At 40.5% G+C, this 27,478-nt stretch overlaps 1 protein-coding gene across 6 annotated transcripts in view; it reads right to left on the bottom strand.

Moving 5' to 3' along the window:
* ZMIZ1 (zinc finger MIZ-type containing 1) overlaps positions 1-27,478 on the bottom strand; it is a 348,375-nt gene that overhangs the window by 69,732 nt on the left and 251,165 nt on the right. The window contains exon 1 of one of the 6 annotated variants that reach the window (XM_032695350.1): positions 22,093-22,208. The exons of 4 other annotated variants lie outside the window; for them this stretch is intronic. The gene's annotated coding sequence lies outside the window, so the exon portion shown is untranslated. Of the gene's footprint in view, positions 1-21,502; positions 21,806-22,092; positions 22,209-27,478 lie in introns of those variants that run through there. One more of the 6 variants, XM_032695351.1, reaches the window with a different exon arrangement.

The following is a 27,478-nucleotide window of genomic DNA, read 5'->3' as shown; positions in this document are numbered from 1 at the left end:
AATACGGTTTCAGATATTACAGCTTGCTTGTACTAGAAAAATTAACTGTGAAGAACAAAAAAAAAAAAATCCTACAACTGAACACTTAGGCTGTGTACTACTCCACTACTTATAAATTAGTATTCAGTTTCACACAGTTACAGTAAAATTTCACATCCTTTTGACAGCAGAACATGCAGATGTCCTGACAGGCACCATAGGACAAGGGATCTGAAAGGGTAAATGCTGTGATTTTTCAGATAGATATAGTATGCGTCTGAAATCTAAAGCATTATGACTAGACACTGATAATATGACCAATTTCTGTTTTCAGTGTGAATTGTAATAGCTCCCAAAGAGCTCTGGTGCTGCCTGGGTATTGCCTGCTCAGCTGGTAAGTCGAGCCGGCGCCTGAACATGCTGGTTAGTAGTCAAAGCTGGGAGCAGTTCAAACATGGTCAGCCACGAGGAGGTCTTCTGAGATTTTCTCTTCTAAAGCCAAGGAGATCCCTTGTGAGTACTTGCAAACCACAGTTATTCAGCTGCGTATCAACTCAGCCAACTCTGTGTAGATTTTTTTTTTTTAAATGGCAAAAGAATCTTGATGACTTTGCTACTCAAAGACCACCATCTTGCCAAATGAGAAACACTCTATCTAGAAGGAAAAGGTCAACAGATTTTTTTTTTTTTTAATAAACGGCCTAGCCTGCTCTCTGAAATACATATATAGTTTTATATAAATACAGACAGCTCCTCGTATTCCTTCTTTCCTTCCTCATTTTTTCTTTTCCCTCTTTTTTTTCCTTCAGTGTTAGATGCTTACTTTGTTAAATTTGAGCCTGAATTGTTAAAAACCAACAAAAGGATAAGGACCCAAAATCAGTCTCGTGATAGGTAAGACAAGCCCTTTATTAGAAATATACCTAAAATTGAGCTCCAATGTACCTGCCGATGTAGGACTGATCAAAAAATGCTCTGACAACCACTCTAAATTCACAAAGTCTGAGTGGTAAAATTATCTTTGTAACTGCTGAAACAATTCTGGTACTACAATATTGGTATACATATGGCATAAAATGTTAATAAAGGTTCCTATCTGGGTATTTATTTTGCTCTGTCCTTGGTCAGCTCAGCCTCTTCCTGACTACACTTCATTTGAAACAAAACAAACAAACTAAAACCTCCACCCCACTCAAACCAAACAACAAAACACCAACCTTCCCTGGACACAAGTTACTAAATAATGAAACTCAGCTACTGTAGGATGGGAATCTTTTAAGTCCTTTATTTCAAAAGCCCTTTTCCTCTTCACAGGTGTAATGAGCCATTTATGGTGCATCCCATAATTCCAGTTCATACAAAGTCCTGGGAGGTGTTTTGTTTGTAGTGGCAGTGATGGGTTAAGCTCTAGTTGCACCCACAAATTACAACATATGGTAATATTCCCACCACTCCTCACCAGTATGCCAAAACCAGATTGATTTTATTCCCCATGGGCTTTTCCTGCCTAGTACAATCACTTATTAACCAGCCTAGTTCACAGAAACCAGCAGGGCCAGAGATCTTGAGCATCTTCCCACCCACTGAAGCCCAGTCCCCTTAGCTGGGCACCAACAACAGTTCCTGGATGTTACAGCACATCAGGTTGAAAGTCACACATCCCATCCCCTGCCAAGGGGAACAAGGTCAGTGTCTCATTTGAAAGGGGGTATCAAACTGTTGCCCCAAGTCAATGGGTATAAGGGGGTATCAAACAGCTGCCCCACGTCAAGGGACATCTGACTGTGAAGCTTCAGCACTGTTAGTCTGCTAGTGATCTTCCCTTAGTACTTGACAAGCAACTCAGAGAAGAGGTGGGACCATATTGAGTATCCAGGTACAGATCCTAAACTTGCAGCTGTTAAAACAAGAATGTAATTTCCCAAGCACTTTTAATAGCAGTGCTAGCTTACAACCTTTCAGTACTCTGCTCCTCCCAGCACTTGCTCCCACATCCATGACCAGCATAACTGCAGAGACCCACTGACCAGAGATTTTCTTTTTCACTTCTGCCAGTGATGCCACCAAAGGATACTTTGTAAACCAAAGAGATAATTCTTAAAGCCAAGTGCAAGAGGGGTCTCTTAATTTTAATATTTTTTTTAAAGTTGCCTCAACTTGTTGAAATGCAATTTTCACTTTTAACAAGCTATTACAATTTTTCATGAGACATCTTTTCATTTTTACAGCTCTGAAAACCAGACTTTGCAATGCAGATGTCTTGAGAAATGATCAGCAAAGCTTGTAACATTCATTTGTTTTAATAGCTATTAGAACACCCTGTAGTTAAAAACAGATTACATCAGAAGTCTTCTATAAAGGCCAGTAAATTCTGTCATCTCATTAGATTTTACTGCACATGTGTTCCTAAAGTCAAAAATAACAAATTCTCACAAAACCTGCAACAAAATTGGTTTATTCTCACATGAAAGTCAGGTAGGCTAAACCACAAAGACATCAATTCATATCTGGAATAAGCTGTAAGATGAAACAACCAAAGCCAAGCAAGATGATACCCTAAACTAGATCTCCACTGGCCTCAGAAGTTAAAGTTAACATATTTCAAATTGATTTTTCAAAACAGGTTCTGAGGTTGCAGAGGTCCATATACTCATAAAAGGTGAGCCTGTGTACTACATTAATGCTCTTAATTCAGGATGAAACTGTAATTTCATAGCATTATTTAAAAGGTGCAGTAAAAAGTAAATAATAACAGTCTGAAATCCGAATTTGATTCAGCTTCTGACTTTCTCTGCAAGCATGAGGCAATTCTCAGTGGAAAGATGAGAAGCTGGACCACAAAATTTCTGCTAGAAGAGAGACACTCCCTGCTTGAGCGGCTCAATAGAGCCTTGCTGCCCAGAAAGATGATCTGCAATACAATTACAGTCAAGGCTAACTGGACACTTCATGTTTGACTCAGATCACTTTCAGGCTACCTATCATTATATTTTTAAAATAATAAAAATAAATAGAATAAGTACAGAAAGTGTGCTTTGGAGAAGGGCCAGTTGTAGCAAAAGTTGCTTTGTCTGTGAGTCCAAAAGTACAGCCTCACTCACTCACAAGAGAAGCTATTCATGGACAGAAAGAACACTGCACAATTTGTAGGTCTTTGCAGGGTTCCCCCCTCTCAGCCCCAAGACTCCCTTTTCCTAGAAACAGCATGAGCCAGACAGAGCTTTTTGCCCCCCTACCAGTCTTGAATATTTTAGGTCTTGTAAGAGTGAATCGTAAAGAGCTGTGACACAAAGTTCAGTTTAACCAACTGCCAAACAGGAAAGCACTCATTACTCGTTTAAAAGCATTCCTTGTGCAAATGACTACAGTACAGCATGATGAATTAAAAAAAAAAACCAAACCAAAAAAAACCCCACACAGGCAACATGACCAGAGTCCATCTATCCAGCACAGTGCAAACAGCAGGCAGACAATACTGTCTCCTTTATCTGCTTTCTCAAACTGACCCTGTTGATTATGATGCCCTGTACCATATTTATAAAAACAAAGCACAAGGGCAGACAGCTGACTTGCACTAGACTGTCAGCAAAACCCCTGCTTTTACTTTGCCTGCAAGGCTTTTATTGCTGACATGAAATTTGAGTCTTACGAACAAGATATTTGAAAAGCTTGTTCAAGGAGAGGTGCAGCAATTAGTATTTGTTAATATGGGCAGTTACAGCGCCGGACGAGAGCTCCATGAGTTTCATGTACCATGTGCCTTACAACTACAGAGGATATGAATTACTTCCACTCTGCACTGGCAACAGAAACAAGTACTGTCCTTCTCTGCAGTGCCCAGAGTTTAGCTGGCCATTTAATCTCATTGGTCTCTTTAACAGTGAAACAACTGAGGTGTGCTGAGTCCCAGTTTAAAGGGTTTCAGATCAGGTAACCTTAAAACATGGAATTGAACATACGGGAGAGGTAAACCAGCACAGTTCTCTGAAGGTGTCAGTGAACACAGGCCTGAAGCAAAGCTTGTTCAGGTACTCAATTGCCCTTTTGAAGAGCAATAGACTATCAACCCTCTGGCAATAGACTATCAAGAAATTTGGTGATCATGGGATCTGCAACAAGCTGTGCTGTCATCCCCTGGAAACTGCTGAACGTGAAGACAAACAGGATCAACAGTTCTGAATATGACAAATTATTAACATGCAAGGGGGGATCAAAATCACATCAAAAATTAAAGGCGTTTAATGCATTCATCCAGTCTCTGAAAAAAGAGTTTAAAAGTAGGATGACAGAATTTGCAGATGGCACATTTCTGGGTTAAAGAAAGATAAGACTGGGAACAAAAAAAAAGTGTATGGACAAGTGGATACCACAGTACATTTTGGTTTGGTGAAAATGACCACTTGTACAAGGTTAAAACATGAAGGGTAGTTCTAAACCTGTACAACATTTCAGGATAAAGGCCTAGCACTGTAAAAACTGCATGAAATCATCAGTATCTGATAATAAATAGAAAGATGCAACATGAGAAGGAAGTGGCAACAGTGCTTTAATTATTGTTACTTAAGTCAAAGGCTCACTGTTTAATGAAATAATGGTATACAGTTTTGGTTTCTCTGCCTTAAAAAGCTAAGCAAATACTTAAAAGATTCAGAGGTCTGCAAACACAACTGAAGAAACACAAAGACACCTGACTGAGTAAATAGTAAAAACTGTATTATTGATAAAACAAACATCAAGCTTCCTGGAAGTTACACTTGACAGAAAGGTTTCAAAATTATGGTTCTAGTATTCAGAAATGAATACATGTTTTTTACTACTGCTAGTTTTCTCCTTCACAGGTCCACTGAAATCCCTATTACAAAGTATTTACGGAGCCAAGAACAAAGTGGAACTCGGAGTAAAATTAAGCATTTATACGTACACATGCTTACTGACACTGGCAAACATAAATGACATAAATGGACAGTAAACGTTAGCTCTTATACTTAAAAGTATAGCACATTTCATACATTTGTCACATGTGACATCTAAGATCAAAAGTGGAAGAAAAAAAGAGTAATCTTCTGAAATGTAGGATACTAACTTCAGAAAAGGCCCAGAAATTATTCTTACCTAATGATTCTATTCAGTGTTTACCTCCACAATGAAAGCAACACCCATAAACTTCATTATTAGTCAAAAAGGAAACAGGTTTAGTTCAAAATAAAAAAAGACAAGCTGGAAAATCAGGATTAGCAAAACTGAAGGCCAGAAAATAGGAATTAAATCATACAAGCTTGATGCCTATACAAAGCACTGGAGCAGTGCATTTTAAATCAATCTGTTCATCCTAGGCAACGTATATTGGGATGATTATTTGTTTTCTCTTCTCCAATGTTTAGTCACCATAAAAACCATCTACATGAAAACAGCTTGTGCTTTACAGTTCTAATGAAGCTCATAAAAAATTAATAGAATGTGAAGAAGGAAACATGATGATGCATAGAGATTATACGGCCAAAAGACAAGAGGTATGTGCAGGTCTCGATAACATGCTTAGTTTGTGTTTGCATCTGAGGCAGCATTTTAAACCTAAAGGTTGAATTATAAAATTCATATCAGGAGTCATCAGCTGTCATGTCAAAACTAAAACACATATGAATTGCAGAGAATTTATTCAATGGTTCCTCTTTGATGGAGAATGGAAGAAACAAGTACAAGACAATGAACTCCCCGGTGAAGTTCCAAGTGTGCTCAGAAGAATGGCAAAACTGACACCAACTACTGCAAGGATAGGATTTTATCTGTTAAAAATTCCAACTACTTTTCTAGGGCCATGGATGCTGACATTGCCCTCTCTATCACAAAAAAAGCCTTTGGTTTCTGGGAAGAGTAAAAGTTACAGATCTCTCAGTCAGGCTTTCAGCCCCACTCTGCACTCCCAGTCCCACACACGTATGCTTCCTCTAATGGGCAATAGAACCACTGCAGCTCATCAAGGAGGACATGCCAGTGTTTCATCCCAGAAAGCCAAGTGGGTTATAAAGGAGAGAATCCCATCATAAATTCGCTCCAGAGTATTCCCAGCTCACCTGGGATTTCCTTACCTTCCCCCAGCAAACTTACATAGGATTGTTCTTTCAAAACTGTGTGGAATCGGGCCAGTAGAACTATTTGCTGTCTTCCTAGGAACAGATGCTAAGGTTTGCTAAGGCTAAACTGGCTTCCAGTGTCTTATTTATGATACACTATTTCCTCCTAATACCTTAAGAAGTGTAAATACACAGGCAGCAGCAACAAATCAGGTTCTCTGTACTGAAGAACATAGTTCAGAACTGCGTTTGATTCATAAATCCTTAGCTTATGTTATCAATGTGGGAATCAAACTCTGATAAGCAACTCTAAAAAAGGTTTTTTTAAGATTCCTCATTTATCCTCCTTAATCTTAAGATTGCCTATTCTAAAACACATTATGAGAACAGGAAACTGTGAACTAATGCTCACTAACACCAAAGGCTGGGGAAGAAAGAAATCGGGTGCAGATAACAGATAATGAGAATCCCATTCATGTTTAAGAACTGTGTTTGTTCATAACTAGATGTGGTAAATTGCTGACAAGGAAAAGGAAGAAGATGATCAGACATAATAGTAGGCACTGTTTTCAAAGATGCTCTTCTCTAAATGACCAATAACCTTGTAGACTTCAGAATTCAGGATAAAAATCAAAATCAAAGAACTTCTCCCTGATAGGAGAACCTACATCTCTCCACTGCATACACAAAGTGAAAAGTCCTACCCATTTCACTAATGCCCTACTGACACACTCCCGGTATCTTTTTGAACAAAATCTGTGTTACTCAACAACATATCATGCAACTGCTTTTGGATTTCTTGCTATAAAGTAGTTGTCTACATGATTACATTTCCAGATGCCGTTTCTCTGTAATTTAATGCGAATTCCTTCATGTTTATATTTGATGCTTTTAATACTATTGTTTTCTAAGGTATTTCGAAACAGTATTTACCTCAATGAGTCTGTATTGGTGAAATTAAATTAAACAAAACAAAAACAGTTGCATGAGCCTCTCTGCTGTTGAGACTGACTAGGCCATCAACAAAACTAATCTGCAACACTCCTGAAGCGTATTAGTAAGCAACAGACAAGTTGCTAAGCTCAAAAAGGATGTAATTACTAACACTAATGAGTCATAAGCTGACAGATAGAAACTAAAATTATAAGTTGATTAAAGATACCCTTCCATTGACAGGGACAGTGCAAGGAATTGTACAGCACGTACTAATTCAGTTCTACTATAAACTAGTTAAGACTACTGGTGTCAAGATCAATAATTTGAGTCTCGTTCCAAATCATTCCTCTGCTTACACCATTTTGCTATTCACATCTGTCCTAACTATTATACACCTATTTATTTAAAGACAAAGAACATATGGCACTAGAGATACTGAAACAGCAAATGCAGACTAATGGGTACAGTTGTCATGCACGAAAGTCAGGTAGGTACATTCACCCATCTGCCTGTGCACAAACAGTGACCATAACATTAGCCAGCCCCTTCCCTGAGCAAGAGAGAAATCTTGAAAACCTGTTTTTAAAACTGAGACAGAATTTTGATATCACTTTATACATCAACCCTTCATAGGTTTTATTAGCTGAATTTTCCAAAATAAGTCATAAACACTCTTGTCAAATATAAGCTTGTAAAGCAAAAAGCACATCTGAACTTCAATACTGTTATTAGACACTTTATTATCCCCTCACTCGTACCTAGTATCTTCTTTAACTCAAGGAGTTCTTCCTCACCCTGACTGACATCAGATTCTGGTGTGTTGCCTACCACGGTTTGTGTATTGGATTTTGTTATTCCTGTGTTCATGGACTTCTGCTATCCTGCTTGTTTTGGATGTTATAACTCTTTATTTAGCTGTCTGGATTCTGAAATTGAACTACTAACAGCACCTTTAGTTATGCAGCCCGAAGAGAGCCCACATCATCTTTCCTCCTGACATACAGAATCTTTCTGCAGAGGGAAAAACCACTATCTTTGGAGGGGGTGGGTATGGAGAGTCATGTCAGCAAGGCAGTGTGCAGGGATCAGGACTGCAGCGCTGTTACTTGCACACAGCAGGTCCCAGACCTGAGTGCATTTCACCCAAGCTGAGCTTTTTGTAGGATTGCAGCTGTTAACAGTTTTGCCTGAACTTACATTCTCCCACTTTTTTGTTCCAAGGAAAATAGAAACTTTTAATGGTCATTAATAAAAATTATAGAATTCAGTTTGTGATAACCAGATGAATTCTACAATTACTAAAACCAAATCAAATTACTGATTTGTTTTTACTCTACATTGTCATTTCAATTAACCAGCATGCAGATGAAAACACAATTCATTTTCAGATGGAAAAACTACCTACAGCAATATAACCAAAGTCATTGTGGCCACCTGCCTGCATGCTTACAGTGCACAGAACAGGTCAGAACTGACATATGAGTTACACTTTTCAGTTCAGCACGAGCTTCCTCAGGTAGAGAAATGCACTGCTCTGCAAACAGGCTCCACATGGGGACCAATTTTAGCCCCACCTTGGGTAACAGTTTGGTTTCTCTTAACTGCAGCATCAACAGTCAATTACTGCTGGTTTAACAAGATATTTAGAGAGGCTAAACATGATATCCCAGACAAGCAATTATCAAATGCTAGAAAGAATTATCACACTGAAATTGCCAGAATATAGAGAGATGTCTCATGTTATTGTCATGTGATCCAAATACTGGTTTATTTGTCAAAACCTAAAAGATAAGAGGGAAAAGAAGAAATGATCACATTTCTACAGAAGCAAATCAACACTGTAAAAAGAATTAGCAGAAATATTTATCTTTGAACAGATCTTTCAAACATAGTTAAAGACCATTTGGCTGGAAAAACTGGAGCACATCAATTTTGGTGTAAAAGGTACAACTGCATTTTAATTCATTTACAAAAAGCTTATAGATGTGGTTTAGACAGGGGTTGCTCAAGTTGCAAATATGCCTTGCTCTGGCAAGTCCCAATTTTTTTCCAAAGAGTAGGTCACTGCATGGAAGGCCAAAATAAACACCCCAAAACAAGCAGCCCTGGGAATACATGAAAAACACTTTTCACTCAGAGCTAGAATTGAGTATTTTTATACTGAAACCAGGCTAAACTGCTTCTTCAGGAAATTATCACAAGAGAGACTGCTGAAAGAACAAAAGGGGGGTTGGGATGCATTTTGGTCAACACTTTCAGGCAACTGCAAATTAAGTGAACATGGAAGATGTTGCTATCAATAAAGTCAAACCCACTTAAATTGAGCTCATAATTTCTATTTGATAGTTCTTTGAACCTGAAACTCAAACTGAAACTCAGCATGGGATCAAGTTCTTCTGGACTGAAACCTAAGAATTACGTACAGGTCTGCACCAGACTGATCCTAAAAAACCCTCTCAAGGAGTAAAGCCTTTATTTATGTATTTCCATAATGCTGAGAAGACTCTCCTGAGTGAATGAACAACATTTTGATGTAGTTCACTGATTACCAGTATTTAGAAGCCAGCCTTTTTTACTCCCTGCAGAATTTGTAGATTAGGCAGGTTTACTGTTACTCAGGGATGATTCATGACAAAGAAAAATTATGCTATGGGGAAGATGACTCTTTCAGAGAGATATATTGAAAAATATCCAGGAGAGAGTCTTTGGAAATAAATTTGTTAGAACACACACCTTAACAAACCTTATAAGCTACCAATACATTTTCATGCTAACTACACTGACTAACTAAACACACAATCCCAGTTTGAATGTGCAGTATGAGACAGCAACAGAGCATTATCCACAACACAGTACTTAGTGAAAAGGTTGGAAACTTCAGATAACCACTGAGAGATTTAGTTACTTCCAGGAGTATGGTTCTTGCCTCTCCTACTTCTTGCAACCATTTCAACAGATATTCTGCCAGCACAACCACCCTCAAAAGGTTTGATACGTGTGCCTACTGTTAATAGTTTGTATCAGCAAAGTGATCTTGCTAGTTCATAGCCTATACTGATTTCTTGAGCGAAACAAGCAGCATCAGCAAAACACCACTTTTATTGTATAACTATATCTATTCTAGCATTTTTGCCTATATTGGGAGTTGTAAATAAGCACAGTCCTTAACGACATTTCCAAGTTCACACAAGTTTTATGTGCAGATCTCACTCCAGGTGATCTCATCCTCACTCCAGAAAACTCCCTATTGTTGTAGCTCAATGTGTTTCTTCCAGGTTTCAGAGAAATCTCTGAAATCAAGTAACTATCTCCCAAAAGACACATGCCTTTCACATCATGTAAAAATGAAATTCAGTGGAGAGCAGATAAATTTTCAGAGCTCAGACTATAAGGGAAGCATATGCAGTTGTGTGGAAAAATGCGCAGGAGTGATACAAGGTAGGCAGAAGTTACCAGTCCAGTGGCTAATTTACAGCAGTCAAAGTTTAACTTGAATTTAAAATGTTTAACTACCAAAGAATTGTTGGTGAGGTGACCTTTTCTTCCCTTCTCTCTTTTTCCTCTTTCCCCTTTACTTATTTACAGTATGTTAAAGCAGAACACAGGTCTATTCTATTCCCTACACAGGTGGAGCTATCTTCCTGCTTTTAAGAGAGAAATTACCACCACTGGAGGAAATCTGCTTATGGATTATTTCACTGCTTGAGTCAATACTTGTACATGTAGATATTACTACTCATGCAGTATGTAACACAACCTTCAATCTCTAGTGTAATTAGGAAGAAAAAGGAGAGTTAAGGACAGACCAGAAATATCTTAATCATCAATGAAAACTGCAGGAGAAACTTCTGGAAAGAGCCACTTAAATATTTTTTTTTCCCCGTAGGATCCCTTGATTCTTGCAAAACTGATCTCAAAACAGATTAGGAAAACAGTGAAAATACATATGGGAAAACTCAAGTGTAGACTCCAGTTTTAGAGGGTGACAACTGGTAACATTTCTTTAAAATGCCTCAGCCTGTTAACAATCCAAAGTCCTCTGAAGAAGACTTGGAAAAATTTGCCAAATTCTATGAGTGAAACAGTACAACAGCTTGAAATGGCATTAATTAGAAGGATGGTTCATGGTGGTTCCACTGATAGAAAACTGAAAGCCACAACAAGCCTTCAGTTTAAGGTAACAAGCACTATTTAAAGTGAGACTTTTTAAAAATTATCAGCTGTTTGACATGCTTTGTGAAGATCAACAAATACAGAGACATTTCAGTGCAAAGACAATGAATAATAAATATTACTTTCACACTAAGACACGAACTTCCATATTGCAGTCAGACAGACATTTTGACAGTCAGAGTACTGCACAAAAACAGGCACAGAAGCAAAACGTTAGGGGAAATGCCATTATGTGCTAAACACAGAGTTGAAGATAGGCAGAACTGAACTGCAGAGGGAATACTCAGGCTATTACTTAGGACTCCACTGAAACAAGAAATGTTTAACTCTCATACAGTATTATTTTATGATCAGCCTCTGCGTCATTCAAATAAATCCCCTCATTTCGATCTGCTTTGGGTCACCCTGATGCCTTTTGCCATTTTCTACATCCTTACAGCTGGAAAACCAAATGCGTATTTCAACTAAAGTGTCTCTCACCCACTGTTTTGGGTGACTTGGGGAAACTGAGTGGTCACATGGGCTAGGCACATGTCTCTGACTACAGGAGATATTCAACTGAGAAGCAGGATACCCAAAGTAAACAAAATGGTAACAGAAACCACTGCAACTGGGAATCAAGACTGAGAATTAAATAACCTAAACAATGACAGAGGTCCCATTTTTCAGTGCATCAGTTTTGCTTGACTTGACACTAAGAAGAACACAGCAGAGAATCAAAACTGATGAATCTGGCCGCTGTGAAAAGCTGCTTGTCTGACTGCATAAACCACTTTTTCCTTGCTGTTTACTAAAAACATATTAAAAAATAGATGTCTTTGTGATCCAGGTAAATAAACAGTAAGTACTGAGAGGAGACATTCATTGCTCCTCATTTTTTTCACACAATTATCATGTCTTTGCCATGACAGTAGAAATAGCAGCAGTTAAGGTACTTCCTCTTAGAACAGGTAGCTATGCAATCTTTAAAATATCAATTTCCCAGAAAGAATCCCAAATTTTCACCAACAGTCAGCTGCTGCCTAAGAAGGGTCCTTCTCCTCTCCCTCCGCTAAGGAATTAATTCTAATCTACTTTGCACTCTTCCAAAATGCTGTGGACAATTTTATTCAAAAAGAAAACTGTCGTTGACATGTCTGCCACTCATATCTCAAGACAAGCACAGAAAAAATATCTGTCTTGCTACCAGAAGCTCATAAGTTTTGCATCTGCTAGCAGCAACTGAGGAGATCATTCACCGGACTGTCATAAAGTAAAAATATTAGCCATCAGTATACTCAAGCTCTTGGATCAGAAGAGACAGCCCATCTCATGAGTCTCTCCAGGGCTGCCTGATGACTGGCTTCATTCCTACATCTTCATTTCTTCTGCTTAGTGCAGTGGGGTCCTGGGAGGTTTTTTGAGATTTTTATACAAAAAAAAAAAAAGAGGGTCAAGATTTTGGAGCATTCCAGCTCAGGATTTAGTATGGAGTGCAATTACTCTAAAAAATGTAACAGGAGTTACTTTTTGTGGAGGATGGGTGTTTGTCTACCTGTCCTCCTTACTCAAGAGGCGAATCTCTACCAGTATCTATTCCAATTAATGTCACCTCAGACATCCTCAGACAAACTATTTTTTTTTAAATAATTTTATTTATGGGACTAATGCCTATACACAGTTTAGCAGCAGGGACCACATTTTCTTTTACCTTGCTTGGTTATGCTATATGAGAAGAATGAAGACCCAAAAAGAAAAAATCTCTGTAATAAAAGGGCTTTTCCTTGCAAATGAAATGGCTGCTGTGTGTTTCCCTTTATCACTTATGTATGAAGTTTCATATAAGACACCATTTTATTTGCTTTATTTTGGAATAGCATTTTATTGGTTTTATTCTCTTGCCTCACCTTGTATCACCCTGCTGGTGCTAAGAAACTGAGTCAGCATGGCACCACTTCAGAAGCCAAAGTTGGTTCATCCTTTAAAAAGGCTCACACACAACCACCTCACAAAGACAGAAAACTGCTCTGAAGTGGGACTCAGGAATCAGGCTCGGATAAGGTGACTTGCCAAACTTGGCTACAGGCTGCATGTGACACGCTCAAATTGCCTCCTCTACCTCACGTTTCAATTTCTGTTGGATATGACACATGTAATAGCTCTGTGTTAATTAACTCACAGTGTTAATGACCACCAGTCACTGTCCTATAATCGCACGGAGAACCACTAAGATGCTACGAAATTACTTTCAGCATTTCCCACGGTTAACTGAAAACTAACTAGCAAATGGTAAACCATCTCAAAATCTAGCACTATCCTCTGCACAAAGGTGGTAAATATGAGTAACTGCACTGTTATTGTCCTTCCCACACTCACTCTGCAGAGGACATTTGTTTCCATAGGTTCAGCACCTTCTGTGAGCACTTAGCTGAATCTGACCTCCCCAAATCAAGCCTTACATTCCCTCCTGACTTGTATCAGCTCTCAGTGCACACTCACTCACTAATGCACATAACAAAGCATCCTTATTCCCTTGCTTAATGGAACAAGTTCCCACAGAAATACCTGCAGACTTTAATCTACAAGTGCAAGAGAGCGAAAAAAAAAGAAAAGAAAAAAAAAGATATCTGGGACAGAACTGAGGAGACTCCTCATAAAGATGCCAAAGAAACTAATTTTTTTCCTCCCCTCGCCCTCCCCCAGTTTTACAAGTATTAATAGAATGCAAAAACAAAACAGGCAACTAAAAACACTTCAACCAGGTCAAATGTGTGTCCAAGTGGAGGTAAGAAACCACTTAAAGCCCTCACAGGATTATAAACCCCTTTGACAGGTCTGATAATTTTAAAGGCCTAATTCCATTACAGTATCTGGCAGCCTGCAAGGGTACATTTTACTAACCATAGGCCACCAGGTCATGATAGATGTTGACAGAAAACACTAAAGGTTAAGTAGATGTAAGACCATAAAACATTTCAAGCTGTACAGTGCCAACAGTGTTAACTAGCAACCATGGAGCTGTTTGAGAGCAGAAAAAAATGGTTGTCTTGCCCCCAGCTGCAGTTCCAGGGAGCCGCAGCAGAATCAGGTGGCCAGGATGGCCAGCACCGGGCACGCTGGCATGACATGAAAGTCCTTTGGGCTGTATCGACCCCCAAAGTTCCTATCTTACCTAAAGCTCAGAGTGCAAGATCGGATTAATTAAGGTTAAGAAAACACAACCAAACCACTGATTTCATCAGTCCTCTTCATCTGGGAAGCATGGCTGTGCAGCTGCTGACAGAGGAGCAGCAGGGCCGGGGACATCCTGGTAGCTCAGGTCAGGCAACCTGCAAGTGCCTGTGTGTAACAATGTGGCACTCTGACTTTGAAAAGTAGCACTCAAGTTCTCACCGTGAGGAAGATCCAAGCCAACAGTTAAAACAATTTAGTAAGACCCAGTAATTTTGCCTTAGACCCTCCCCAAAACCTATTCAAGCACACCAATGCACCACTCACTTCAACTCCACCTAAGAGTATTTATGCAACGTATATATGCAGCTGAAACTCCAACATGTAATTTGGATTGCTTACTCCTGAAAGGTGTCTAGATAAAATGACAATCACAGAGCTTACCTTATTTCAGCCATTAAATATGAAACCTAATATCTGACATTCCAAACTAACGGAAAGGAAGGTATTGCATAGATTTTTGCCTCTGTGCATGGAAAAGGCTTGAAAGCTGCTCTCTTCTGCATACTCTCTTTCTACATGGCATTATGAGAATAGTCACAAATAAAACTTCTGTTTTTTCTTTTTTCTATGTAAAAGAGCTCCTCTAAGTGACATCTGTATGGATAATAAATTGGCAATACCACAAACAATTAAATTAAAAGCTGTTCAATATGTAAGGGGGTGGGAGCTGACTACTGACCAAATCTGACATACAAATAGCTTGCTAATTTGTCAGCAAGCCAAAATAAATGGAATGGGCTGGCTACAGGTGCAGGTAAATGCCTCAGAAATAGACATCAATAAATCATTTAGCTCTCTATAACATTTTAGATTACAGTCATTTAACAAGAAGGACATTTTTGCCTTTGCAACATGATTCATGAGTGCTTCAAGCAAGCCTTTTAAAGTCAATACTTAGGATGGGATTTTAAAACTTCCTTCTCATTTCTTAAAACCTACTCTTACTTAGCAGAAATTATAAACTGTATCTTCTGTTCTGCTTATTGCAAAATACAAAATCCAAGATTTCGGGGTATTACATACTAATGATCGACTAACTCTCCAAAGTCCCAAACTCTCTCTATGAGAGAATAATCACCCCTGATACTTATCATAGATACAAAGAGGAAGTTTGCTGAATGTCAGGCAAGCCAGACAGCCAGCATCCTAACACTACTAGATGTGTCAACACAGAAAGATGCAAAGAGTGGGTCATCATGTATTAAATGTGTTCTTTAGAAGTAAAAACCATTTGGTCCTCATAATTCTCCATCTCAAATACTTCTTTAACTTTTGTCTAATGAAGCATACCTCTTGACAGCCACAAATTATTTCAAGGATCTTCCAGGTAAATAAGCCCATTAAGGAATTACAGTATTTCCACCCTGAGGAATAATTAGAAAACATATATAGCCATTTGGAAAGCTGACTGGAACAGGACAATTTAACAGCACTTGTCTATGTGCAAGATGAGGACATGGTTCATAAGTTTCTTCCAGACTAACCTCTCAATTGCCCTATTGCTAAAAAAACCAGTAGGGATGCATATGGATGCAGAGGTGTATAAGAACATGAAGAACTCGTGGTTATTTCCAAAAATATGCAATTTTATTACACCTAGGATAGGAGGAGTTTTTACACACTTACAACCTAACGTGACAGCCAGGCACACTGCCAAACATGCATCATAAATCAGAGCTAACAGTCAAATCAGGACAGAACCCCAGTTACAGCACCACAGTTCACTAAGGTGCCTCCAAACTTACCAAAAAACACAAAGGGTGTGACACAACTCCATGGCATATCTGTCTGAGCAGGAACTTTGGAGTTAAAACTACTGACAGCAACAAAATGAAAATGCTGAGAAGTATCCATAGCAGACCCCGTTAACAGAACCAGGGAGACCTACAAGCTGCTCAAGGCAGTCAAGTAACAGCCTGTGATCAATAGAAGCAAATAGTGCTGGCAGATCAAGCAGGATCAAGACTACATAAGCCACTGCAATCTGTATGAATAAGTAAATCATGACAGGCTCCTCTGAAAGCTGTGCTGTTAGGCTGATGCTTGAAAACCTCAACTTTCTAAAACAGTTGGATAGTGTCAGTAGATAAGACAGTAAAAGTACTGTTAACACCCTTCTTTGAAGTCTGGCCTAGAATACGGATAAGTAAGTGGCACTAAGTGGCAAAAAAAAACCCCCAAAAAAGCAGTATTTTTTCTTTTCCTACTACATACTAATGCAGAAAGCAGGTTGTTAATAAAATGTTAAATATATTAAACAGCAAAAGCAAACACTAGGTCAGTAAAACTGGTTAGCAGAACTAACTAAGAATTGAAGAGAGTCCTGTAACAATCTCCTGTTAGCTGTCTCTATTACCTTCTTGGGCTTGACTAAGAAAAGGTAGTCAAGGAGTGATTTTTATGAGCATCCCAGTCTTCCCATCTGCCCTAGTTCTACTTCTGCTGAAGCTCTACTCAGTTCATTTGTAACTAAGTTAGGTCAGAATGATTTTGAAACTCCAGTACAAATAGTTTTAATGATAAGCACAAGAAAGAATGAACCTGTCCAGGTACTACAACATTATATTTAAATAGCATTCTAAGGAGTTTGTATTAACCAACAATTGTGGGATTTTGTCTGCTTCCAGGATGTCAACACAGAGTCCAGCTTGTCCACCTCCTGAAATTTAAGGGATTTAAGAGATACAAAGGGCACTGGGGAGGTACAAAGAACACCAAGTACTAACAACAAAATTCAGTTTGAGGATTAGAAGTTTGTAAACAAATATTAACCGTTATTCATCAAACTGGTGAGAGCTGTATTTCAGTTATAACAAATAACAAAGAATTAGCAGCTTATCTGGGTGTCAGAACATTTTATTGGTATTAATAAAAACAACTGAGAACAAAATTAACTTTTTTTTTTTTTTCTGAAACAGGTAAAACTGTCATGGGTTGCACTGGATTACTGTCAATAGAATGAATATTGAATATTCTCATTAGTGCCTTGTAGAAAGAGAGTATGCAGAAGAGAGTAGCTTTCAACAAGCTAAGATTCAGGACTAGTAATACACTCCTGAGAATGCAAGATATTTGAGAATGATCCAGGTCAATAACTGGAGAAATGTATAGTATTTATTATAGGTAGGTTGAGTGGAAGCCTTCCACACTGCTGAAGTAATTACTGTCCTAATGTCAGTAATTTTATTTTATAACTATACCTTGTCTTGATTTTAAGGAGAAAATTCTTCAAGTAACTTCCAATTAAAAATAGAAATAAAAAACCTGTCTGTGTTCATTCTGGGTTTTCTCTTGTTTCCTTGCTGTATTCTCAGTGAAAGAGTTACATATGTGCCAGACTGGCTGGCTGCTTCCTCCCTGATGATAAATGGATGTGCACTCTACACCATGCCTTGAAAGCTATTACTGCTTTGCCTTATTTTGCATTGGTGTGCCTCTGATAATTACTGAAACATCCAATTCATTTGAAGGCTAGCTCATCCTTTTACATGCTAGTTTAAAAGGCTTTGTTCAGTAAATCTAAACTGTTCCGATATTGAAGAAGTTGATTTTTAGTTACTTCTCGAACAACTGTTTTATATACCTAAACATTGTTTTGCTACAGTATTTTAGAAGCAGGTATACCCAGGGGAATTTTGATTCTTATCTTGCTGTTAGAAGAGCCAAGTGATATTAATACATTCTTTCAAGTGTGTTAACTTTTAGCTCTTATAAGGATTTGTTTGTTTTGGTTATTCCAAAGAAAACATCAATAATACCACACTACAGTGAAACAGATGCCATGTCTAGTGTTTTCTTGTAGAATTTTCTGTTTTTTTCTGCCAAGGCGGTAGTACAAGGAAAACTGCCACAGCAAACTCTAGGAAATTTGGAGGACAGGCAGTGGGGTCATTTGCTACACTTAAAACCCTCAGTATATGTCTGTGCTGCAGCATGTGCTGTATCCTGCCAGCTATCAGAGATAGTAAACCATCCTCTCAGCCTGCACAGCTAATCCACATGCTCAGCCAGGCTTCTGAGACTTTGACTATATCACCCAGCTCTAGCTGGATAGCTCTGAACTACAATGCAGTAATAGCTAAATAACGCTGGGAGGAAGCCACTTTTCCCCACCTTTCATTTTTCCTTGAGCAAAAGCCTTACTCTCCCAGCTGCTTACAAGCAGTTTCACGGCAGTCTGTTAAGAGCAGCTTCTTCTGCTTGTTCCACCCAAGAGAAAACAGAAGTTTCCCTTGCCAAAGCAGCCTCAGTGGAAGGTATTTCCTGTGGCAGTCTCTGTTCTCAAAAAGAGAGGAACAAAACCAGAGGGCATCTTCACTGAGATCTCTGGAACATCATTCTAACAATGTTCCACATGATAAGGTTTTGGGTTTGTTTTTCCTTGATGAGCTCCTTCCCTGATTAGCTCTTCTGCTGTTTTTTAATATAATGTACAGTCTATTCTTTTGCTGTGAGAAGAAAAAACAGTTACATTTGTAAAATCCCATGGAGTGACAGTTTCCTGTTGGCTGCACTCTAGTAAGATTTTTGGTTGCTGTTGGTCAGCAATATCCCTTTTGCTGGTGTAATGCTCATGAGAAAGCAGCCTCTCTTTGCACAGTCCCAGTGACAACTGAGGATAATGTGGGAACTTCTGTGTCCTCAGCTTACCTTGTGACACAGAAAAACACTCTTCTCTTGTCTTAGTTACACATCTTGTATTTTGGGGGGTTGGGGCATTGGATTCAGAGATTCTCTGAAAAGAACTGCTGTACTAACTCTTACAGCAACACAAGGCCTGTTTTGCCAGACTATTCTCTGTGAACTATCTCACCATAACTAATACCGTACCTGTTACAACAACAACAAATTTCTAATTGAGCCCAGAGTATCCTCTGTTATTCTCTCATTGTTCATTTACATGCTCTGCTTCTTTGCTTTGTAACCAACAGCTGACCCCTGCCCACTGCATGGGGACAAGCTTTCTTGGGTGTTCCTGGAGCTCTCATCCAGCTAAGGGCCCAAGGACTGAATGCTACTTTCAGCCCAAGTAATATCAATGGAGTGCATGTGTTTCACTGAAATACGAAGAGAGCAACATTTCTGCCAGGATCACAGAGACATTGACACAGATTTGACACCTGCACTCATTCTACTGCGATCTACACAGGATTAAAGGCTTACGACTAAGTTTCAAACCTCTCTTATGACCACTATTTTCAACTGCTAACATGAAACTCTACCTTGCCCATTCTGAAGAATTCTTCAGTAGTAAATTTTCACTGCATTTTCAGACATATTTCCCCAGGGATCTTCTGATGGCTCCACCAGAAAGGGGTAAAAGCGGGGTGGGTGGGAATCAAATGAACGTTAAGTATTTTTTTTTTAATCAAACTTTAACCATAAATTCGAAATTGAGCCTTTGTTAGCATTCTTCTGTGAACTTAAACTGAAGTGTTACTGAGTTCTTCTGAAATATATTTACATAAAACCAAACTTTTGTTCACAAGTTCTATTGCACTTTAGCTGCCATCTCAATTTAAGTGCTAAGCAAAAAGAGGAACAAAATCCTGCTAAGCAGATTGGTGACAGCATGGAGGAAACATGCTTTTGCTCAAGAGGAGCTTCTACTTTTATGCATGATTAGATGCTGATAATTACTTTCTTACCATTATACCTGTAATAAACTTCCAACTGGAGGAAAAAATACAGGAAATATTAGGTAACTTAGAGCAATTTTAGCTGAATTTTAATTTTATGTACTTCCATTTCCCTGTAGTGTTTCAGCCATGCTAATTGCTCCTCTTAGGTCACCCCAGCCTAATGACCTGATTAGCTTCAACTGACTGAGACACAACTTCTTGAGGGAAACTGTCTCCACAGTAAGTTTTCTGTCCAAAATCTACAGATTTGCACAACAAACATAATCTCCTGCCAAGTTAAGTTGTTGTCATAAATGTGGGTTCAAACTGAGCAGTTCACCCCTGAGATGTCTACAGAGAGCAGTTACTTTATCAAAAGTTGACAGATAGTAAGGGTTTTTCAACTGGATCTTATAACAGGCTCACCTGAACTCAGGGCAAGCAGTTTATATGACTGATGTCAACACTTGTTTTGACAGTGGCTTCAGTGGACCTGGAATCACTGACGCCACTTTAGGCAAAGTCTATTTCACCTTACACAGCGATTTTACTGATTGAAGAGCTGTTATCTACAATAGCAAGTCTCTTCCCCCAACAGACTGTGCTGTCAATATCTGACTTGCAAACACTGAAGCTGTATAAATCCCTTGCATTTTGCTTTTGGTGTACGTTGATATACGCTATTTTATTCAGTTTTAAGACATTACTTGCATTAATGCAACTAACTAAACTAAATAATAAACCAACTTCTTGGGAAGTCTGACATCACTAGTTTGAAACTTCCTTAAAACTCCAGAAATCATATGCAAATTATCTTTTTACTTTTTATACAGGAAAAGAAATAAACAAGACACTTGTTACTGCTCAACACAAGGGGCAAAAAACTTATCAACTGGAATACCTGAGACTGCCATTGATACCAACACTTCTTTGAGATCTTCTTTGAAACCACTTGCCACAGATGTGAGTTCTGCATGGCAAGGTCTTTCCATAAAGACAGCAAAAATGAAATGGTGGCAGCAGTATTGTCACTGCTGTTTGCAGAACAGCTTGTCACGTTCTGACAGTGCCAGACAGGCTAAAGTTGCAGGAAAGGCCCCTGATAATTGCTGTTGCCTTTCGGTTTTATGACTGCAGATACAGTAAGCGAGATTCTTGCCGGATTCAAAGGGTTCAACCCCCCCCCCCCCCCGAAATGAGGGCGCTTTAAGCCCAGCCTGGGTCTGGGGCGGGCGGCCGCGATGGCCCGGGCAGGGCGATGGCCCGGGCAGGGCGCAGCCCCGCTGCCATCGCTGACAGCACCGCCGGCCGTACCCACAATGCACCCGCTCGCTCGCACCCCGGCACACACCCGGGCACACACACACACGGGCACACATGGGCACACATGGGCACACATGGGCACACACACCCCCCGGCACACGCCGCGCTCGCCCCGGGGCGAACACACACCAACACGCGTCCCCGCTCGCACACGCACGGCCCCCGCCCCCCCCGAAACCAACTTACCCCCGAGTTACATCCCATTCACAAGCCTGGGCTTCCTCTGCCGCCCCTCCTCTGCGCGCCTGCCTCTCCTGCTGCAGAGAGGCCACATATGTCTGCAAACACTTCTAGGCAGAAACCAGCCAGTGCAGAACAAAGACAGCCGGGGTTGCCTTCATCTCAGCACAAGGCAGCCAGTAGCTATTTTCAAGCTTGTTCGCTCTCCCCCTCAGAGGGCACCCTGCTCTGTTTCTCCCTCTCTCTCTCTCCTCTCTTTGCCTGTCCAGCTACTGCACAACACACATCAATTATTCATTGCTTGTCTCCCGGTTTCCAGGCAAAACCAATCACAGATGGAGTCTTGCTAATGGGCTCATGCCGTACTTGCCAACAGGCTATTTGTGCTCAAGCTACAACCCTCTAGAGACAATAAAGAGAATCAGGTTAAGCTTTAAAACTTCACACGTACGCGAACAGACCTAAAACGGCGACAGACATGTAAGCATCCCTATGACATTGCTCAGAAGTACGTCTTCAGCATACAGCATGGCAGAAGGCTGCTTTAAATCTTCTGAAAGGGTTTTAAGAAAATCAAACACTCAGAAAAATCTCACCTCAGCTGCATGTTATTGATATTGATGGTTCTCTTTTCTGTCTCTAGTGATCCATGTCTTGCTTTCCCATTACACCTCTCCCTCCTCTCATACTCGTGCACGCACACACACACACACACACACATACAGCCACAGCCACTTTGCCAGAAGGAAGAGAGAGAAAGAGAGAGGAGGAAAAAAAAAAACCACCCAGGCAGCTCACATTTCAAACTTGCAAGGAGGGGTGGTGCTTAAAACGCTAGGACAAAGCCTCTGTCTCTGGCACCCAGCCAAAATACTAAAATAAATCCCCTCGATCAATTAATTGGAAGCAACACTTGTTCGAGCCCGCGTAACAAACCATTAAGGGCGCCGGGGCTGAAAAGTCTTGATATTTGGGAAATCTTACACCCTTGTTTCCCCCCTACCCTGTTTGCTGAATGCTGTTGACTAAATCCATCAAACTAGTCATGCTAATTAGCGTCCAGGGCAGCCTCGGCGGCGAAGCAGCGCCCGGGGCGGGCGGCCCCTGCGGTCCGGGAGTTTCCTTACGGACCGGCCGCCGCCCCGCCCGGGGCAGGAGGTACCTGCGGGCCGGGTCGGGCCGGGCCGGGCCGGGCCGGGCCCGGAGGGGCGGCGGTGCCGATGGCGGTGCCGATGGCGGTGCCGGCTGCGGTCCCGGCGGTGGCGAGGGTGCCCAGCGGCGGTGCCGAGGGTGCCCAGCGGCGGGCGCAGCGCTCCCGCCCGGCGGGGCCACAGCGCGTCCTTCCCTGCCCGGGGGAAACTGAGGCAGGAGGGCGGGGGGTGCCAGCTGGAACAGCTGTCACCTGCGGGACAGCCTCGCTCGGGCTGTTTGCTCGGGGTGTCTTTAGGAGTTCAGGTCTTCACCTCTGCCGGCCGCCCACTGCTCCCAGCGCATCACCCGTTCCCACGCCACTGCCAGTTCAGCGCTGCCCATGAAAGAGTTTTAAACAACTTTCACATGTCCAGCTGTGCCACAACGCAGCCTGTAGTGGTCAGCGTTTCAGCTGATAGTGTCAAAGGAAAAAAAAAAAAACAAACAAACCACCAAAAAAATCAGGAAGCTAATGTGACAATTCTTTGCTCCCTCTCAGAGGGAAAACTGGCAGTTTAAGTTGTGGCCAGCCGAGCACCAGCCTTTTCCTGCCAGCCTCCGCGGTGCAGAGCCACTTCCTTCCCCGCACAACCTGCACAAAGGCACCTCCACCTCTTAAAGGCGCACCCAGCACTCTCGCAGGGAGGGCAGCCGGCAGGCTCCAGCGAAAACCAAACAAAACACAAACAACAAAAAAGGAGGACTTGAAAAAATAATGGCTCTCCAGCAAAATTCCTTTCAGTGAAAAAATGGCCTCAGCTTCCCTTGCCATGCTTACAGTCGCTTAACTGTGCTTCGCAATCACCTTAGCAGAGAGAGTCGGCAACATGACAGGTTGGAGCAGCAAACTATCACAGATATCAAAGAACAGCTCTTCTCTGAAAAATGATTCCACAAAAAAGCATTGTCAGATTTCATGTTCGGGCTTTTTCCCTCAGGGAATCCACTACAAACAGGTAAGAGGTATGCGTGCTTTCACCTAACTTCCACTCCTGGCGCAGGATCTCAAGGTCAGCCTGTCAGACAGGCTTTGCTTTCTCTCCACAGCCAACAGACCAAGCAGAACTGCAAATCAAACCCTCCACAATATTTCGTGCAATCTCAGAGCTGCACAAGCGTGACCGAAGGAGCACTAAACAATATGGCTGCTTCAGGTGGTTCAGGACTCAGCGCTGGGCCAGCGCCCGTAGCAGACAGTCCGGACAGCACAGGAGAGCCTTCAGCTGGGTCCTCAGAGATCCAGGTGGACCCACGGGGCTGCTGGAACAAACTCCTACACAAAATTTAGTTTCCATTGCAGTTGATCAGACTTGAGATTCAGTCACACAAAAGAAAAGTACAGAACCTCATACAGTTTCTTCATTGCCTTTCAGAGTGGACAGAAACTTTACGGAGGTGTAAATTATACAGCTAGCCTGGCAGAATAGATAAGAGGAAGCACAGGTTTTAGAGGACTGTCAAAGCAATTATAAGTATGTCGATAATCCAAAATAAGGACCAAATTCCCTACTAATGTAACTGCACTGAGTTTAGACTTGGTGGATGTGAATGAAATGTATAATTGATTATATTGCTACGTGAACTCTAGATAGACACAGAATGAACATTTCTGTGCTTGTTTCAGGTTTTACTGCATTTACAGAATTTTCACACTGTTCATAAGCTATCATGGTATTATTTCATATTTTGAAAAAAAACCACAAAGCAGCAACAAGAACATATCAGGCAGTCATGAGGTCCCAGATATCAAGACTGGCTCCTTCCTCATACAAATTAATGAAATTAATTTCTCAATGAAATTATTTCTGAGGCGTAAAAAGTAATTTTGTTGTTTCTGTATAAAAAACATATACCCCAGTATCCTGGGGTAATAGTTTTTCTAACTACAATCATAAGTAGTACCTCTCTGCAATTAAATTGCTGTTTCTAGTGTAACAGTGTAAGTTTCTCTTTTAAGCTGCCTGTCTTTTCAGAGGAAGTGGTTTAGATTAGACAAATCACTTATCTAAAAATTATGTACTTACTTCTCCTTTGACAAATCTTCAGCAGGTTTCTAATCCCACCCTGCCACTTGAAATATCACTTTCTGTGATGACATTTGAGTCACAGTTGTCAGAAGCATCAGGCTCTGTAGTTAAATGGATTAAATCACACTTCATAGCATGCAGTATTTTGAAGAAGGAGTGGTTTATCATTTGTAGAAATTAATCATAACAGTTTTTTCTCTAGGGCAAATTCCCAATCATTTTTAAAGATTACTATGTTTAAGCCCCTCTGACAGCAGTATGTCAAATTACATCACAAGGAAGGTTATCTCAGGCAGTGATAACTATTAACAAGACTCACTGAAGACATGTACTACTGGGAAAAGCAGGTCCGTACTGGGAGGTACCTTTTTTGTGCAGGAGTGGGAGAGCAGACTCTTTGGCTGTGCTCTGTGTGGCTCTGTTGAGGCCCCAGGGATCCCCCTGTCTGGTGGCATTCCTGGCCACTCACATCCTGAGCAGCCGCACTCCCGGGGCCATCGGGACACTCAACCCCCAGTGGAGGGGAGACAGGGTGGGACATCACTGAGTTTTACAGGGAGGAAAAAGGAGATGCTTATTTGGACCGCCTCTAGCTGAGTAAGGAGAAGAGTTGAAAGAATTTCAGAGAACTCCTGTTTACCTCAAAACAGGAGGTAACGTTTGTCTAACATACACTGTCAATGCAAAACAATATTACTGATGAGAAACTTCCCGAATCTCGATCCTGTCAGTCACCGCTTAGCATAGAAACAAACCACATTCCTATGGTACTGCTCTTTGCTCTCCATGCCAAGACACTTCTTCCTGGAGTGTATTTTTAAAAAGTCAGAAGTCTGTCTTTAAGTAGTGATGATGCAACAGACCTGCACACACATGGAACACCAATTTTTTATGGTGAACAGATAATGATGTGAACAGATTCATATGTTCAGGTGCCTTTGACTGCTCAACATAAACAGCACGATGCTTATCTCCAACCAGTTCAAGTGAGATAGCCTTTGGGTGTAATTATTGCTTCTCTCCCACCTTGCCCCTCTTTGGTGATACTGCAAAAAAATGAATCAAATAGATCAACACCCATAATAAAAATGCATACCACCAACATGAAAAGAAGGAGAGGCTGAAGAGGAGTGGAGATCAAATCACCTATTTGGATGCTTCAGTATCAAGTAGGCTGTACAAGGGGGTACATCACCATGTTCTGCTGTAATTTCATTGTGAGAAGTGTGCAGAGAAAAGAGCAGACAAGTTGTTTAGAGAAAGAAAATATAAATGGGTAAAGAAATTCTCTTCAAATAGCTGTAATACCAGTTATTGCCCACTGAGTCATGATATAATCCTTTAGCAATGCAAATTTTCTATGGCCAAAGATTTAAAGGTTTATCTTGGGGACCAATCTTTATTCATCGGAGTTTTGCTGCACTGCTGAACACAGCAGGGTAGTTCCTTACAACATTTGTTTAGAGCAGGTTGTTTGCCCAAGAATTAGTTCCCTGGATAGGTATGTATTTTACTATTGATTCAAAGGATTCAAAAAACTCCTTAGAAGCCTTACAATTACATAGTTGAAATACACAGAATACATGGATCAGTGGCCTTGTCGATTTTTCCTAGCGTTTCACAGTAGGTTGAGTCAGTTGAAGCTGTTATAAATCCAAGGGCTGCATCCCAGTCAGAAACCAACCACTTACTTGGAAAAATGAAAATTAAAATCCTTTGACTCTGCATTAAATGTGTTTCATGCATAACCCATTTTCCACGAATCAAATCAACTCCATCCAGAAAGAGGTGTGAAAGAAAAACTCAGTGTTTAAAAGCAAAGTAAAAAAGAACCTTTCATGTGGTTTAGTCCTATCTTATTTAAGTCAAAGATTACTACATTGCAAAGAATTCTATTACTAAAGTACATACCCTTTGGTCCCCTTCTGTGTCAGGCTTTATAAAATAAAGGTGGGAAAATTACAAAATGTAACAACACTGCATTTCCTTTTCTCCTGCTGCCCATAACGACTGTTTGCTTATGCCTAAATGTTTTGATGGACCCTCTGATCTGAACTACACATCTGGAAACACCAAATGCTGTTTTGAATGCATACAGCAATTGGACCAAAACACTCAGAGCCTTCTGAAAGAGACTTATACCCTATTTAACTTTAAAGACCATGGAAATGCTCATGTTCTTGTTACCCCATTACAAAAAATTGTTCCTTCAAGCCTGTGCAGAAGCTCAGGACAGGCCTTTGGGCACTGCAATGAAAAACACCTCTGTCAATTGCCATAGTATTTGGAAAAGGAGATCTACCTTAAAGCCATCTAATAAGATACATGTTCAATTTTCTAATATCTATTTCCTTCATTCCTTCTTTTGATTAAATGTCTTTACCACGTGCAGAAAAACAAGATGATCTATAAGATTACAATCAAATATGGGGGAAAAAACCCACCTAGAAATACATAGCGAAGGCACATTCACTGTGTTTATATCTTTGGTTCTCTTCACAGCTATACTTCTACAGAAAACTGATAAGCAAAAGTAACCAGAGCATGCAGAAATAAAGAACAAAGTACACTAAGGAAAAATCACATCCACATAATGTAGGATGACAGTCAGAAGAGAGACTTTACAGAAATAAAATATTTCCAGCACTATTTCCCCTGCAGCAGAGCTACTGCAGCTGCCCCCTCACACCTCAACACCCTGATAGATTTGTCCATCAGCAATTCCAAAGACAGATGCAACATACCCCACCTGTTATGCTCTGCC

Source organism: Chiroxiphia lanceolata, chromosome 8 (assembly GCF_009829145.1).
Source record: "Chiroxiphia lanceolata isolate bChiLan1 chromosome 8, bChiLan1.pri, whole genome shotgun sequence".
NCBI classification, from domain to species: domain Eukaryota; kingdom Metazoa; phylum Chordata; class Aves; order Passeriformes; family Pipridae; genus Chiroxiphia; species Chiroxiphia lanceolata.
The sequence above is the reverse complement of the archived record's forward strand: the minus strand, read 5'-3'. Positions and strand labels throughout refer to the sequence as shown.